General features: G+C 44.8%; 1 protein-coding gene across 2 annotated transcripts in view; it reads right to left on the bottom strand.

The window, feature by feature from the left end:
• Window positions 1-3739, bottom strand: part of LRRC14 (leucine rich repeat containing 14) — a 62701-nt gene extending 58962 nt beyond the window's left edge. Inside the window, exon 1 of one of the 2 annotated variants that reach the window (XM_085604670.1) lies at window positions 3593-3739. The gene's annotated coding sequence lies outside the window, so the exon portion shown is untranslated. Of the gene's footprint in view, window positions 1-3321; window positions 3451-3592 lie in introns of those variants that run through there. The other variant, XM_085604671.1, reaches the window with a different exon arrangement.
• Window positions 3740-17168: the final 13429 nt, after the last annotated feature.

Here is a 17168-nt window from a genome sequence, read left to right as displayed (position 1 = left end):
TTCTTACTGACAAGCCTGACATCTGCTTCATCTCCGAAACGTGGCTCCATTCCTCAGCAGTTCCCAGTTTTACTATAGCATTCCTCCCCTTCACCCACCCAATATCCCCCCTCCCCCTGGGGAACCGATAGGCTACATGAAAGCAGTCCCCTGAGCGATGAGGCCATGGAGGAAGGTATTGCTTCCCTCTTTCATGACGCATTTTCCCACCCAACCCACAATGCGCTCAGATATTAACCTCGTTCTGAAAGATTTCCAGAGCTCCTTCTCCCAGGCTTTACATATCATTGCTCCTGCAAAACTTAGCGGCCCAAAACCGAATAAAGCCCGCTCTCACGGTACACAGAGGACCTCAAAACAGAAAAATCAGCATGTAGAAAACTTGAAAGGAAATGACGAACCATAAAATCCACCCCACCCCGACAAAACTGCCTACAAAGCAGCATTAGGCATCTACCTCAAAAACATTAGGGAAGCTCGAAAGCCCTATATAGTAAATATAATTAACAATGCTGGAAACTCAGCCAAGGAACTATATAATGTGCTAACAGAGTTTACCAAACCTACTGCTTGCACCTCTCCTATGCTAGATTCCCAGTCCCTATGCGATACCCTCACAGATAACTTTGAGGAAAACATTTCCAAACTCTACTGTAATCTACCCAGTAGCCTCAGACCAGTAGAATTGCCCTTTCATACCCACTCTGTCACTAACCACTTACCTTTCTTGGAGGATTTTGATCTGATTACTTCAGAGCAAGTCCTAGCCCTTGATGAACAAAATTAGATCAGGATCACCAGTTGATCCCTCACCCCCACACATTGTGGCAACCCTTGCCTCAGCACTATTTTCGGCTATCACAGGTCTGTTCAACCACTCTCTGAGTGCCCAAACTGTTCCTTCGAGCTGGAATCAGCTCAGGTCAGGCCTACTTTCTTAGTGACCGGACCCGAAATGTACATCTAGAGTCCTCCAACTCCCGTACCATGGCCCTAGACAAAGAGGTGCCACAGGGCTTCTCCTTGAGCCCCACACTCTTCAATATCTGCATGACTAACCCCCATTCCCCACCCCACCCCGCTGAAGTGCTAAGATTCTGCGGATTTGAAGTGATCTCTTATGCAGACACTCAAATTGATAATCTCCAAAGGATACAATCCTGAATCTACCAAGATCAGATTTAGCGTTTGTATGAGGAAGATAGCTCTCTGGATGTCGTCCAACTGTCTACAATTAAACAGCGGAAAGACAGAGATACTGCTTTTCTGTAATGTTCATGCTCACTGATCAGAGGACTGGTGGCTCCCAAAACTGGGTAAGGCCCCCCACTCCCTAAAAAGGTAGTAAGAAACCTGGGCATCTTTATAGATGAGTATCTTTATTTCAAAGAACATTTTGGCTCTACCTATGTGTTCTGTTTTGGAATTATGCGCCTGCTCAGGAAAGCTTTACAATGGCTACCGTTCCAAACTAGAAAATTCCTCACGAAAGCTCCGAAACTGCTTAGACCATGGCAAAGCTTTTATGGTAGCTGCAAATAAGGCTCTATTATCTACATTCCAGGTAATTCAGAACACAGCTGCCCGTCTGGTCTGTAAACTTCCACCCTGCACATCTTCCGAGCACACTCTGAAATCTATTCATTGTCTGCAAGTGATAAAGCGCCCCCTTTTCAAACATCTCTGCCTAGGTCAGAAGTCTCTGTCCAACAACAACCCCCTTTGCTTAGAAAAGAAACTGCAGCCCTACCTTAGGAGATCTTTCTCTTCTCTTGCTACCCAACAGTGGAACAGACTACAAGTACACGTTCGGTCCTGCCCCGACTTGGCCAGCTTTAAAAACCTTCTCAAAACTTGGCTCTTCTGACTCTCCCTCTAATTCTTTCTTCCTGCATATGTGCCACAGTGCCAAGAGACCTTTTCGGTGCCAAGAGACCTTTTCGGAGGTGATCAGCACTGTGTTATATAAATGTCCATAACATAAATCTTTATTTCTGTCTTTAAGATGAAAGTGGGATCAGTCGCTTACCTCTCCTTACTGAGCACGAGATCAAATCCTTGCAGCCCAAACTTCATGTGCATATGCCTATGGGCACCACAATCCTGTAAGTGACCGAAGGTCCATAGATCCTTATTTAAGCTTGCCTATGCATGCATACACACACGCCCACATCCTCCTACTGGGCATTACTAAGGGTCATCGCCTTGCTCCATATGGGCAGGGACACAGTGCTTTCAGTCCTTCGCTGGTCTGTTACAGATCATTGTTAAGTGAGTCAGTCAGTTTAGTTCAATTGATGCAACCCTAGACTATAGCTCCCGACATATTACATTGTTAAAATGTAAGCCTGGTACAGAATACATCATGTCCAGTCGATATGGAGTAAGATGTCAGGCCTACCAGTGATCCACAGCACAATAACGTCACAGTTTTAGGTGCATAAGTCCACTGATCGTTGCCTTACTGTGCAGGTTTGCACAGTAATGTATCCCTCCCTTACTGCGAATGGACCACACCTCTGCTTTCTGTGAACAAGGCCATATTTCCACTCTCCTCTTGCTGTGTAGTTACCATAGTAACTTACCATACCACTCAAGCACGAAAATGTACCTCTCCATGTTGTGCATGTTCCCAGAGTCACTCGCCTGTGCTACACCCCTTTACCTCTGCATTCTAGGCACAGAAATTAGATGAAATCTATACATCACTCTGCAGGGCCCCCCTGTTATATAAAGTTTCCAAAAGCTTATTTAATTGCCAAATATAAGACCAGTTGGCCCACATACAATTACAATAGTAAAGCGACCAGTTCCAATACAATCCTGCTCCAACTCGAACATTCTGTGACCTCATATAAATACTATAATAACATTCTACGTGGGTCAACATCATAGTCAACACTCATTAAATACGAAGTGTGTGCAGATGCATGAGTGAATGTATGTGTTATGTGTGCACAACTGTATAAATGTTTGCCTGAATAATTGTATGTATGCGATGTTTTATGGTCATGTATTACATATATGTAACTATGTACAACAGCCCTCCCCAGCCACTTATCACAAACCCTAATGTTCAAAGCTCTGTAATGATGCAATTGAGGCGAATGTAGGAAGAAGATTTATCAAGTAAATCTTAAGAACAGGTGAGCGCCAGGTAACAGCTTCTTCTCCAGGACGCCAGTGCAACTGACTCCTGAATTAGAATCTAAACAAGAACATACCGAGATTCCATGTCTTGCTCACTTGCTAGGAATTAAAGGAACATAACATGCAAGGAATAACAATGTGTAATAGAGTAACATACAACAAGCTCCTTACCTCTCGTTTCCGCGAAGGGGCGCAATGCCCTTCCCTGGACACTTCCTGTCTAAACATGCCCTGGATAGCTACACTTGCGATTAGTACAGTATGAACGCAGCTTCTGATTATCTTCTCACACAAATCACCTCCTCTCCTTTCAGAGCATCCTCTACTCCCCTCACCCCCACCGATCTTTTACTCTTCCTGCCCAGGGGTCGTTACCTCTCCGTATGGCAACAGCAGCCATTAACGCCCCCTCCCTCTCGTGTAAGCGTACACAGCTCCTTACCTCCTCCTAAACGGCTTCCAAGCCAAGGAACACCATAGGTTATTGCAGAATATCCCACAAAGAAACTTCGTTCCGTCGGTCACAGGCTGGTGAATGTGTAGAACATAGACGCTTCCGGAGGTCGCAGGCTGATGACGTAACCATGAGGACGTCATAAAAAGCGCCCATGTTGGATGAGAAATAGTGTTTATATGTTATGTACGGCATGCGTACGATTTTTGCCCACCCCATAGAAGTTCGGATCCAAATATAATTTTTATCAAGCCCAGAACACTTTAATGCATTTGCTTGCGTTTAATTTCCAGTCTACGTATGTAATTTTTTTCTATGGATTTGTATCTTAATTCACTGACTAATTTAGTAGCTGTAGATACGTTAACATTGTTTATACTAAGCTCTAAACGTTTAGGCAAACGTTTAATGGAATATATTTAACTTTCTTCGGTTAGGGCTTTAATACTGAAATGTTTTTTAATATGGCAGCCATAAAGGGAGAGTGCAGCCCAGCTTAATCTTCTCTTTTCTAGTTCCGATCTCTTGTTTTGGACACTAGAGGCGATTAAAACGGCGTACTGCAAATTATACGATGATTACATTTTTCAGAAAATCAGATATGGTTCTAAGATGGCCTGATTCAAACAGAGAAGAATGAACCGTCCTGTAAAATGTAAACTTGAATTATGAGGCACCACGCCCATACATAGCAACATTTGGAATTGGGAAGTTTTCAAAATTAAATTGAGGGAATTAACTATGTATATTGACTTGAATTAAAATGGGAGAAATTTCCAGGCAGGAGAAAGATCTTATAAAGATATGTTTGCCTTTAAAAATCGGGAGTGTCCCTATGTAATGGGGCATATTGACATGTATGCACCCTACTTCTGCCCCAGCTTTCCTCCCTTGTTGACCATAATCGAGAGTGCATGTTACTATTCTAACTCCACACTCGCTTTGATACTGGGATAGGTTATACAGTGGACCAAAGCAAATACATAGCTGCCAAGTTTTCAGTGTGCTTACTCACAGCTGCCAAGTTTTCAAAATGCTTATGTGTGACATTTCCATGGTTTCACTGTGCGTAGGAGTGACATTTCAATCCCCATGTGTGACATTTTGATTGATGTTTTATCGGGAGTAAAATTAAACAATGAAGGCAACATAGAGAGATGTTCATTCATTCATGAAACTTTATTTCGGCTATTACGGCCATAAAAGTACATACATATACACAACCACTTAAAATTAATATCAAGAAAGAATACAATGTCGTAAGAACCACTTATTATAAAAGATATGGATAGCAGTAATAATCACTCATTCGGAAGCAGACGAATAAAATGATAATCATCACTATGGGAAATGTAATCAGTGCACACCAATCATTAAAAGTATAAATTAAACTAAAAATATTAAAAGGAAATTCACAGCCTATGTTTTTATATGTTTTTATATAAAACCTAAGTCACAGTAGCAGCCAATTAAAAGCAGATCTTAATAGATCTCATATCAGTTGTTTGATAAAATACCTACGCTTTCAGGCTAGGTTTTTGCCAAAAACTAGGGTCACAATAGTTAATAAGTGGAAGCGGGTATTACTAATTCTCACATCAATTTTTCAATAGATACCTTCGCTTACACCAGATTGCAAAAAGAAACTTAGAGATTGCAACAACAAAAACCGGGTTTGTATCAGATTTTAAAACCCGGTAGGATTCCTTATAATTTCTAATACCCAGGTTCCTATACAGTTGAGTAACCCACTTTAACCTTGCCCACTTATATGCCAAGCAGAACAACAACACATGAATTACAGTTTCCTCCTCTACTAGGCACCCCGGGCAAAGGTGGGTGGTAGCGCCTGCCCAATTGTTGGTAAGTGCATGGAGCGGCAGCATCCCATATCTAAATTGCAAAAACAGTTTTTTTGCTGTTGACGGTTGAATAAAATCCAACACCTGCTCCAATTTATATTGCTGTTTTATGTCCAGGAACCCATAGGTTAAACTAGAAGAATTAGCGGTCTGTAAAACGCGTGACAATTTATACTCCTCCAGTACACAAACCAAGGATTTTTTTGAAATAGCTGAGCATGACTCCTCCGGTGCCGACGATAGGTCCTCCCTTCCTATCGCACGGAATGAGTCTCTGATAAAGGAGAACCACGGGATCCTACCCGCCCCCAGAGTGGACATTACAGCCTTTAATTCCTCTGTATAATGTCCTAGCTCTTGCTTAAAGCAAAAATCCACTCACCCGTACACACTGGGTTTCCGTGTGTACGGGTGAGTGGATTTTTGCTTTAAGTTTAAAAACTCGCACACTTGTCACGACTGAGCAAATATGTTCCACATTTTTACACTGTCTTTTCCCCCCCCTTTTTTTTGTCAAGGTGTCGTGTGTATCTTTGAGGAGACGTGCACCCTACAAGCAAGTTGAGGGTGCCCTCTATATCCTTTGTCACGTTGTTTCTTTCTTGCAGTAGCTTCCAGGTCCTGATGAAAGCCGAGCCTAGTTAGGCGCCACGGCTGAAACATGTCGACCACTATCTCATATGTTGCTTCACTGATCAAACCGGATTAGTGTTGCCTCCACTCCTTTTAATCTAGCATCGGTACGGCATTGTTCAACAGAAGTCTCCTGGCCGTCCCGTCACTAGTTTTAATACACTCTGTTCACACTACTATTACACCAGCACTGCAACCCCCACTCACTTCACGTTCATTTGTGGATTCATCCCCTTCTTTGTGCATAATACCTACAGCACAAAGCTCTCATTTCTCGCTAAAGGGTCCTGCTGCCCCTTGAGATTTTCAAATTTTCTTTGGGATGAAAATCCCATGTGATGGGGTTAGTTACCCACGGTGATTGTATGACCATGGTTTTGGAGTTTTTTTCCCTTCCACTACGTACATTAGGCCTCTCCTCCTCACCCTACATACCACCTTTTCTCTTTACCATTAGACCTCAGGATTTTTCTGTGTTATAAGTATTTCAGTGGGGGAATCAATCCTGCGCGGTCTCTAAACTTGCTCCCTCTGACCCTCCGGTGTCCAACCGTCTTGTATTAGATATCTAGGGTTACGACCAATTGATTGTGGTCGCTTTCATCACGGGGGAGGACAGAAAACTTCGCAACCTTATGCCAAATTTCAACATTTATTACAATATAATCAATTATTGTTGCCAGTCCAGTTCTATCGAAGGTGGGATGCCCAGGATTTTCGCCAGGGAACAGACCATTGCATGCCCTCAATGAATAGGTGAGGGTAAGAGAGGTTAATTGCAAGACTAGTGGGGTCCACCCCCTTATCGGGTACGTGTTAGACGCAGGAATTGAACATGATGAATCCTCGTCACTGGTAATAGGTGTTGACAACCCGCTGAGGGGTTCAAAGTGACAATTAAAATTCCCACCAATTAAGAAATATGCTTCCCCAGACAGTAAATTATGAAGAACAGCAAAACAATCTAGCGTCGGCGAAGTTTGCCCATACTTAACTGGGCGAGAGTAGACATTGATAATGGCCAGCTTTGGAAGGTTTCTATGGGTGAAAAGAATACATAAAATATCAGATGAATGAGTTTCTATTCTCTACACAGTACAACCCAAGTGAGTACCTACCCAAATACACAAACCCCCCCGACGGTCTGCCCCTTGGGCCCTTCACTGCCACTTCACAATATGCTACAAAACCTACTCTATATAATGGTCTTACTGCCCAAGTTTCTTTGAATAAGCAAATCTCGTGGGAGTCAGGGAGATCCAATCTGGACATTAGGCCCGCAATATTCCACGACAGGATCCTGGGGCCATTTGATCTTGCTTCCAACTCACTCTCATAGGTCACCTCATAAAATCCCCTATTTATGACTTCGAGGGGCTCGCAGTTGTTATCAGCAGTCCCTAATGTTTCGGAGTTTAGTGCCACCTCACTGGTTGTAACAATACTATTCTTGGGTGCATCTAAGGGTTTCCCCGCCTCCCCACTGTCGCTAACTTTAGTGGTTTTGCTTGTCTCCTCATTCACCTTCTCTTAGCTTAGGACGGCTTGTTGGTTTATTACCTCAGGCCCCATACCCAAAGGACTATTACATGGTTGTTTGTCCGTGATAAGTGGGCAAAAGTCAGAAGGGGTCAGTCAATCCACCTGGTCTAAGACACTAAATCTATTGCTGAGGGGATACTGGATACAAAACAAATACCATCATTCACTCCTCTATTTGAGGCATTATCTAGCTGAGCTCTCCCTTCCCTATTTTTGCCTGGATATCCACATTTCTCCATGGTAGTTGGGGGAGGATAAAAGTAACTTAAGTCAAAAGACTGAATACCATAGAGAGATATATTTGAAACTAAGTACTGAATGAGCAATAAGAAGGTCTGTCTATAAAATGTACTTTAAAATGCCTGTACAATGGAAGTTAATGTTATAAACTGTGTGTAATACAATTTTAAAGTATGCAAGTCATGAACCACCCCCCCCGTGCCAACTAGGATTTAATGAATTTTCTCTCAGTTATCATACACACGTTTCATAATGTAAAATACTGCATTTCTTAACAGTTAATTTAACTTGCGTTCCTGTGTCCAGCTGGCCATTCCCTGAAGGACCATCCTGCTGCCCACGCCACCGCCGCCTACCTTGTTGTGCTGCAGTCCCCCGCCGCCGCCATCTCCATCAGCGGCCGCAGTGTGGGGACAGGGGCGGACTACACTCCCCAGCATCCTGTGCGCCACCGGACCCGCTGACGCTGTGTTCGCGCCACGAGGCGTTCAAAAGAGCGCCGTTGTCTCGACGGAGCGGGTTCCTGTGTCCAGCTGGCCATTCCCTGAAGGACCATCCTGCTGCCCACGCCACCGCCGCCTACCTTGTTGTGCTGCAGTCCCCCGCCGCCGCCATCTCCATCAGCGGCCGCAGTGTGGGGACAGGGGCGGACTACACTCCCCAGCATCCTGTGCGCCACCGGACCCGCTGACGCTGTGTTCGCGCCACGAGGCGTTCAAAAGAGCGCCGTTGCCTCGACGGAGCGGGTTCCTGTGTCCAGCTGGCCATTCCCTGAAGGACCATCCTGCTGCCCACGCCACCGCCGCCTACCTTGTTGTGCTGCAGTCCCCCGCCGCCGCCATCTCCATCAGCGGCCGCAGTGTGGGGACAGGGGCGGACTACACTCCCCAGCATCCTGTGCGCCACCGGACCCGCTGACGCTGTGTTCGCGCCACGAGGCGTTCAAAAGAGCGCCGTTGCCTCCGCGTCGCGGGACGCGCGCGGGCGGCGCCGGGCTGAGCCCGGGCAGAGGGCGGGCCGTCTGTGGCCGTCAGGGGCCAGAGGAGGCCGGGTCGGCCCACCACCCTTGCGTCGTCCCCCTGATGTACTGCTAAAATCATCCTGACTGGTCATTGGAAACTATTCACTGTCGGACTGCCCTACTCGGACCAGCTGAAGACATCAGACGGTATCGTGCACTTTAACTCTTCCTCATAGCTCATTAATATGGAACCACGTAAAACTACAGTGGGCACTTTAGATGCGTATCTACTGAGAGCTGAATCTCTACTCATTCAGGAAATACAATCCACCGAAAAAAGACTTTCAATAGAACCATCATTAAGATCAATCAGACTCTCTGACGCTTCCAGCCCACCCTCACCGACTAGATCCCCCATCAGGTCAATGGCCACTACGGACCCTCTAGTCCATCTCCCTTCTGCGTCACCGGGCTCAAAAGGAATACAGCAGAAAGCCACCTCTCCACTACCAAAAGGGCCCTTAACTCGGGGGAAAGCTAACATTAAACCAAGTATCGGGAGGGGGGCGCACAGAAAGGGCCAATCTGTTAAACCTGGGAGGACACCAACTCATTTAATTACTCACGACATAGGTATTCAAACAGATGAACCAATTCCACTCACCCATGCTCGATTAGATACCCTCGAAGAAATGATTAAAATGACAGCACAAAATAGTATGAAGGAAATTCAAACAGTTGTTAGCCATGGTATAGAAGAAAAACTGAGTGAAATGATATCTTTACTCTCCTCGGTTTTTGAGGATAAATTTGTCCAACTTACAAAAACTTTACTCGATGGCAGAACACAATCACACTTCTCAAACACCGCGTCAGCATTAAGTCAACCCAATCCCCAGCAAGCACAAAATCCATCTCTATCAACAGAACACCAAATTAATCCCACTTCAATGACTTCCACCACTGTCTCAACAGCAAGACCACCGAGCAAACAGAGCACACAGGGAGTTTCTACACCACACACAGCAATGGAACAATCTGTGACACCTTGCACAATTTTAAACCATGAGAGCAGGGCAGACTTGACCACTACCACAATCCCAAACAAAGAAAGTTTACATCTACCGCCAGCCGCACGACCATATGTTTTGGTCCTAACAAACGTCCCGCCCCTACAAAAAGATTCTAAAGAAACATGGGTTTCACTAAGGAACAAGGTTGCCAACTGGCTCACTAACAACACCTATTTTCACCCCAGGCACATAAATCAGATCCTGATGGTGAGAAGAGTGGGCTGGATTGGGGACCTTAATAAACAAAACCCTGGAGACTGCATAGTCATAAATTTCAGGTCTCCAGGTCTAGTTCGCTCCCTTCTTAGGATCAATAGGGGAATAATACATGAAACCACTAACATTAATCTGGTGCCACTCGATTTTTTCTATCGAATCGAGCAAACGAAACCCCCCAGAGGGAACGGGTGCATCCTCACTCAAAACAGGTACGAACAACTCTCCATGTTAGAGGAGGTGGAATGACAACTAATACCATCGGATATCCCTACTCCTTTAATTTCCATTTTGTCCCCTCCCACATCAAACGAGCATCCTAGTTTACATCCTGACACAAATAAGATCTCGATCATATCTCGCCTTAATTACCCACTACCAACAGTTCAACTAGGGACCCTTTTAAACCCCGATCATACCAGTGTCCCTGAAAACATCTCGTTCCAAACAGCTAGATCCTGCAGGGTGGACGTCACCACTCCCACAGAGTACACTCTCGTGGGCAAACAAATTACATCCAGGACCCCTAACAGAAGTAACGGAGAAAGCTCCGTATTAACTATAACATTTTGGAACATTTCGGGCCTTCTCTCAAAGATCCAGAACGAAGAATGGATCAAATTTATGAAAGCAACCGAAATAATTGCTCTTCAGGAGACATGGGTAACCACTCCTATCCACATAAACGGTTTCAAGACTTTCTTTAGTCCAGCACTCCCCTCAACATCTGGTAGAGCAAAAGGAGGACTAACCATCTACGTCTCAAATTTAACACCCACTCTGGAAGCTTACCCCCTTAAAAACGAATCACAGTATCAGATCCTACGAGTTACCATAAACAGAATGCCACCAATTTTAATAGTTAACATCTATAATAACCTCACTGACTCTAGCTTTATGGAGGTTATTAAAGAAATTCGTGAATTCTTACAAAAACAACTCACCGAAAGGAAAGGAAATGACCCTATAATAATCTGGGGGGGGGGATTTTAACTTGACACAATGTAAAAGTACCTTAAACGGAAACTGTGGCTATACGGACCATCAACAAAATCATATCCCCCACTTCGTGCACTCCCACAAGGGGTCAATCCTGAACGAGACTATGATTCTTTTGCAATTAGCATTTGCAAACGAACATACTGTACCTCTAACTCCCTTTGCTCCAACTTTCAATGGCAGAGGCCTATCTTCCTGCATTGACTACATTTTAGTGGGAAACATTCGCCCAAAGCAGATCCTTGATGTTACTACACACGATTGTGTTTTTAGTGACCATTTCCCACTATCTGTTGCCATTCAAATTACCACATTGCGAGCAAATGCTCAAACAATACTTCATGATGATTTCATTTCCATGTCCCGTTTAAACGGTTATGCACTTAAATGGTCAAACATCGACCCCGCAGACATTTTAAAAACTGTCATCACCACAGCTCGCCCAGCTTTTGAAGTCTGCCTAACAGAAACTTCTTCTCCCGCTGAGATAGTGACCAACTACGAAGAAATAATCTCAGCGGTAAGAAACGCCCTGATAGTGCACCCCAGGGGACAAAAACTGACAAAGGACAAACCTAAGTTCAGATGGTTTAACCCAGCATGTTCCAAAGCTTATAAACATCTTAAAAGATCTTTAAAAAAAATCCCCAGAAACACGCTCGAGGTCAAAATGGCCAGGCAAACTTACAATAAAACAATAGCATCCAGAAAAAAGGAATTAAAAGAGGAATACTGGACTGCTTTGCATAATAGCTGCCTAAGCAAAGACTCGGTTACTTTCTGGGAGATTGTAAATTCTCCCTTCCTGACGGGCCCAAAAGGCAGTGGAACGCTTGAGTCGACCATCTCTGAACAAGAATGGGTCACCCACTTCTCAAAAATATTTTCAGCCCCAACAGATCAATCCCCACAGACGTCAATTTTACCACCGGCCAAAACTAACCTTGTAGCGATGAATTTCAATCTTGCCGAGGTAGAGCAAGCACTGAATGGTAGTAGATCAGGAAAGGCCCCAGGACCAGACTCGGTTCCTATGGACCTCTACAAATCAAACACCGACTTATGGGCCCCCCTGCTACTAAACGTTCTAGTGGCTCTGGGACAGGTAGGACTGCCAACATCCTGGTCAGACTCGATTCTAGTCCCTATTTTCAAAAAAGGAAACAGGAACTGCCCTACGTGCTACAGACCTATATCCCTACTGGACTCCTTTGGTAAAGCAGTAGGTAGAATTCTTCTAGTACGACTACAAACTTGGGCAGAGACAAATAATATTTTATCCGACATCCAGTTTGGTTTCAGAGCAGGAAGAGGCACCACAGAACAGGTTCTTAACCTCACTCTCCTGAGAGGGAAGTATGTCCATGCAAAGGGTGGCAGCCTTTACATGGCATACGTTGACCTATCGGCAGCCTTCGACTGCGTAGACCATAACAAGCTCTGGGCCATAATGACTAATTTGGGAACTGATATAAACCTAGTCAATTACATCAGAGAAATCTACTCGAATACCACAACAAGAGTTAGATTTGGCACAGGGGGCCAGCTTACTTCATCTTTCGGCATTGAACGGGGAGTCAGGCAGGGCTGTGTCCTGGCGCCTTTTCTTTTTAACATTTACACCAATGGTTTAGAAGCAGCATTGCTAAAAGGTAGCCAGGACCACCCACATATTCAACTGCGCCCAATCCCCGCCCTTCTTTATGCGGACGACGCAGTTATAATAGCCCGCACCCCTCTGGAACTTCAAAGGACCTTGGACAGATACACAAATTTTATGCACTCATTGGGTTTAAACATCAACGCCAAGAAAACCTTTACAATGACTTCAGGTAAACAACTGCGTAAAAGGAAAAACATCTACTCAAACGACTCCAAAATAGAACACACTACTACCTATCCCTACCTGGGAGTCATAATAGATAACAAATCCACCTGGAATAGTGCCGTAGAGAATAGAAATCTACAATTCTTAAAAACAACAACGGCACTGAAAATGTTTGCTTGGAGACTGGGAAAAAGAGCATCCAAAGAAATGCTTGACATTTACAACTCAAAATGTCTTAGTGTGGCGATCTACGGGGCAGGGATTTGGGGCAGCGCACGAGTCTCTTCAATTAAAAAAACAGAGAACTCCTTCCTGAAATTTTTGCTGGCAGCCCCGCGATCCACTTCAACTTTTAACATTCACAGTGAACTGGGCCTCCCATTTATCACAGACGTAATACGAATGCAGCCAATTCTCTTATGGCATCGCATCTGGTCCACACCGGAACTAAAATTTACACAGTCACTTATTTTAGATTGTATGAAATTGGAATACGGATCACGCATTACTTGGCTCACCTATGTCAAAAACTTTCTTACTGACTTAGGACTCGAACACTTTTTTACCAATCCCCTAAATACTAAACAAATCTCAAGAAAGAAAATACGTGACATATGCTCAACCCACCTAACAGACCTACGTCTGGCACTTGAATCAAACAAAACTACTGTGCAACCGTTTCTTCACATCCAGACAACAGATCAAATAGAGCCTTATCTGAACTCCGTCTTAACCAACTACGAGAAGTTCTTATTGACCAGATTGCGCTTGAACATATTCCACCGCTTAATTACATTCCCTGTGACAAATGATTGGTCAGCCCAATTGGCTCTATGCCCTTGTGACGACTCCTCTGTTCAGTCGACCCTGCACACAATTATGTTTTGTAGATTTTATACCGAGGCAAGAAAGCTATACCTGATTCCTGTTTTGAAGCATCTGGGCTTAACCCAATGTAGACCAGCCTTCATGACTCTTCAAATGTTAGAAACAGAAATGTTGGCAACTAACATGGCGAAGTTCCTAAAATTTTGCGTGCGACACAGAGCAAATCTCTAAATGAAATTTCATCCAGACGGCCCCTCGAGTCACTTAATTATACCCTACGATGAACTGGGATTAGCCCCCCTTGCACCCTAAACCTGCAACAGGGGGGTTCTGTTTTTCGAGCACCGTCTGTACATTTTTACATTTTTAATGTTTTAAAAATTTGTAAGGAATTGTGATCAATTATTTTATATGTATATTTGTATGTGCTTTTATGGTATGCAATTTCCTTACCGAATAAAGCTTTTCATAAAAAAAAAAAAAAAAACTTGCGTTTATCATTAGTTTTATGATGCGTGTGCCATTATTTTACACTATTTGTGTTATATGAGATTCCTGAAGATCAACAAAATTGTGAGAGAATAAAAAGATTTTGTCACTTTAGCCATGTCAAATATCCCCCATCCACTCTGACACACTACCTCCAACTCAGCACTTTTCCAGTTAGAGTCTGCTGGACTCAGTGTTTGCCATGCTGAGCCAGCAGACCGCATCTTTGAATCTGTGGGTAAACTAGGGACCACAGTGCAAAAGATGTCACACTGCTGTGCTGATTGCAGGCAGGCAAGGCTGTTGGCTTTCGTGGATGGTGTTGATGGTGATCGTTTCGCTGTCACTGGAACTGACTGTGTAGTGAGGCTCTCTGGGACCCACTTTCATTCTCCATTTTATATTTATATTTTACACGTTTTAATAGACTTAGTTTTAGCCATATTTTATTTTCATGTTCTATTTTTGACACTGTACATGCTGCTTGTTTTTAGAAAGGCTTTCCAGCCACATAATCTGTACACTTTTTTCAAGGCTAAGAACAGAACAAGATATCGTAGTGTTTGTGTTGCCCTCTCGGAGACAGCTTCTAATATTTAGATACATCATTGCATCAAAACTGTACCTCTAACATAGTTGTTTTATTATATAAACATTGCACTGTCCCTTTACAGGTGAGAGGGGCATTCCAGCCACGATGGTCCTGGAACAAAGGCTGTGTTTGACATGCAGCTCTGGTAACGCTGATCTACCATCAGAAAGAGATTGCCAATCCTGCTTCAGACAAAGTCATCCAGATATGGGTTCTGAAGCTAACCTATGAGATCGGACAAAGGGTACCACTGCTCTGCTCTCAGAATGGGAGTAGTGATATATGTGATGTGATCAAGACCGGGATTTCCTGGTCGAAACGCGTCATGCTGCTGTTCCTTTGAAGAATAAAGCACTTTATTTTCTAGTCACGGAGTGGTCTGTCCCTGCTTTATGCATTATTTGCATACTTCTTGGACTTTGGAAATTATATATATATATATATATATATATATATATATATATATATATATATATAACTTCACTTGATAAAAATTTGGTCATCAATCTCTCCAACATGATTTTAAATACAGACCATATCAGCCTGCTCAATAAAGGACTCACATTCTGCCCAAATACAACTTTAGACATTCCAAACATGCGCATTGACCTATACAAATTTTGCCGCAAAGCCAAATTAAAGAAATACTTTTAAGAAAAGCTGACATCAGCAGGAAGGGCTCCAACCTCTAAAACTCAAGACATCTCCCCTTTGAATCGCAAACATCTACCAGCTTTAAAGACACTGTCCAATCTTGGAAGTTCGAACTTTGACGAAAGCACCAGTATTGGTTCTAGCATTAAAGATGATCTAAAATTCTGCCAAGAAGAAGGCATCACCACTCATGTAGGTGGTGAAAGTGGGTTAAAATCCAAGTCCAAATTTTGTCCACAGCTACCCCCAGGAAACAAGATTGACCTATTTCATGAGATCGTGGTAGATGAAATCAATCAAATCACCATGGGAAAACATAGGAGGAATAATAAACCCTCATGGAACCTTTCACGGGGGGAACAGAAAGCAATGAAGGAATTGAGAGATAATTATAACATCATTGGAGGAGGAGCCTAGCACGCATCCAAGATGGTCGCGTGAGCACAGGGCTCCCCGGACCCTCGCTGCTCCTCGGAACTTATCCTGACTTTATCCTGACTTGGTTGACGGATTCTGGAGGATGAACGTTGGCTGAACCCTAAACTCTTTTCAGAAACCAAATCGGACCTGGGAGACCTGATCTATGGTGGTTTGAACTTTTGAGGCCCAACGGATGGCTGTGCCCGGTGCGAAGGTGAACTGTGGAGCCGGGGCATAGTTGAACAACAACGGCATCGGGGCTGTGCCAGCGGCCGTCTCATCACTTTCGGTTTCACTTTTGGATCTCTGAGTGGCTGGACAGTGGAGTTGCTTTGTGCGGCTGGGTTTTCACTCGGCCTTCGCTTCGTGCCTTTGCCTCCGCCTGAAACCAGTGTGCCCATTGACTTTGATCCTCTCGCACCGCCACATTGCGGTCCCTGGTACGGCTCGTGTCGGCTTCGCCTGTGCCACTTTGACGCTTGCTCGGTGGTCCCCTTCGGCGAGCGTGGTTCCACATGGGAGGCAGAGGGGATCCCGAGAGGCGTAAGACCAAGACATCCCTACGTGGGGGACCGGTCCAGACCAACAACATGGACCGCTACACTCATGGTAAAGGGTCCCCTGGGACGGCCAGTGTTCTCCCGGATGACGCTGGGGGTGTTCCGTCCGCCCCTCCGGATTTGTCACTGCAGGACATCATGGGCGCCATTAACGGCATCAAGGAGACCATCGCTCAGCAGTACGAGGCCTTGGCCCGTAAAATCGACACGGTAGCCATTGATGTTACGCTAATTCGGGCGGATCTCTCTAAGACCAATGAGAGGGTTCAATCGCTGGATTTGCGGACGTCCACCCTTGGTACGGATGTGTCGGACCTGCAGACTGCTCTCGGCGATCTCAAGTCGGCCAACGACCTGATGGCCCGGCGGCTGGAGGACTTCGATGGACGGGCTCGACGCAATAACATCCGCGTCATAGGTGTTCCGGAGACCTCCGACAATCGCCCGGTGGATCTTATGGTTGAGGAACTCATCCTCAAACAGCTTGCCCCCACTGGCTTGAGTAAGTTCTTTGCCGTGGAGCGGGCCCATCGAGTCCCAGGCGGTCGGCCGCGACCGGGAGCTCCCCCGAGGCCTATTGTCGCAAAACTTTTTCACTACAGAGACCGAGATGCGATTCTGCAGGCCTCACGGGTACATGGCCCGGTCCGATATGAGAACTCATCCG

The sequence above is a fragment of the Triturus cristatus genome, chromosome 5_1, assembly GCF_964204655.1.
Source record: "Triturus cristatus chromosome 5_1, aTriCri1.1, whole genome shotgun sequence".
Classification (NCBI taxonomy): domain Eukaryota; kingdom Metazoa; phylum Chordata; class Amphibia; order Caudata; family Salamandridae; genus Triturus; species Triturus cristatus.
The sequence above is the reverse complement of the archived record's forward strand: the minus strand, read 5'-3'. Positions and strand labels throughout refer to the sequence as shown.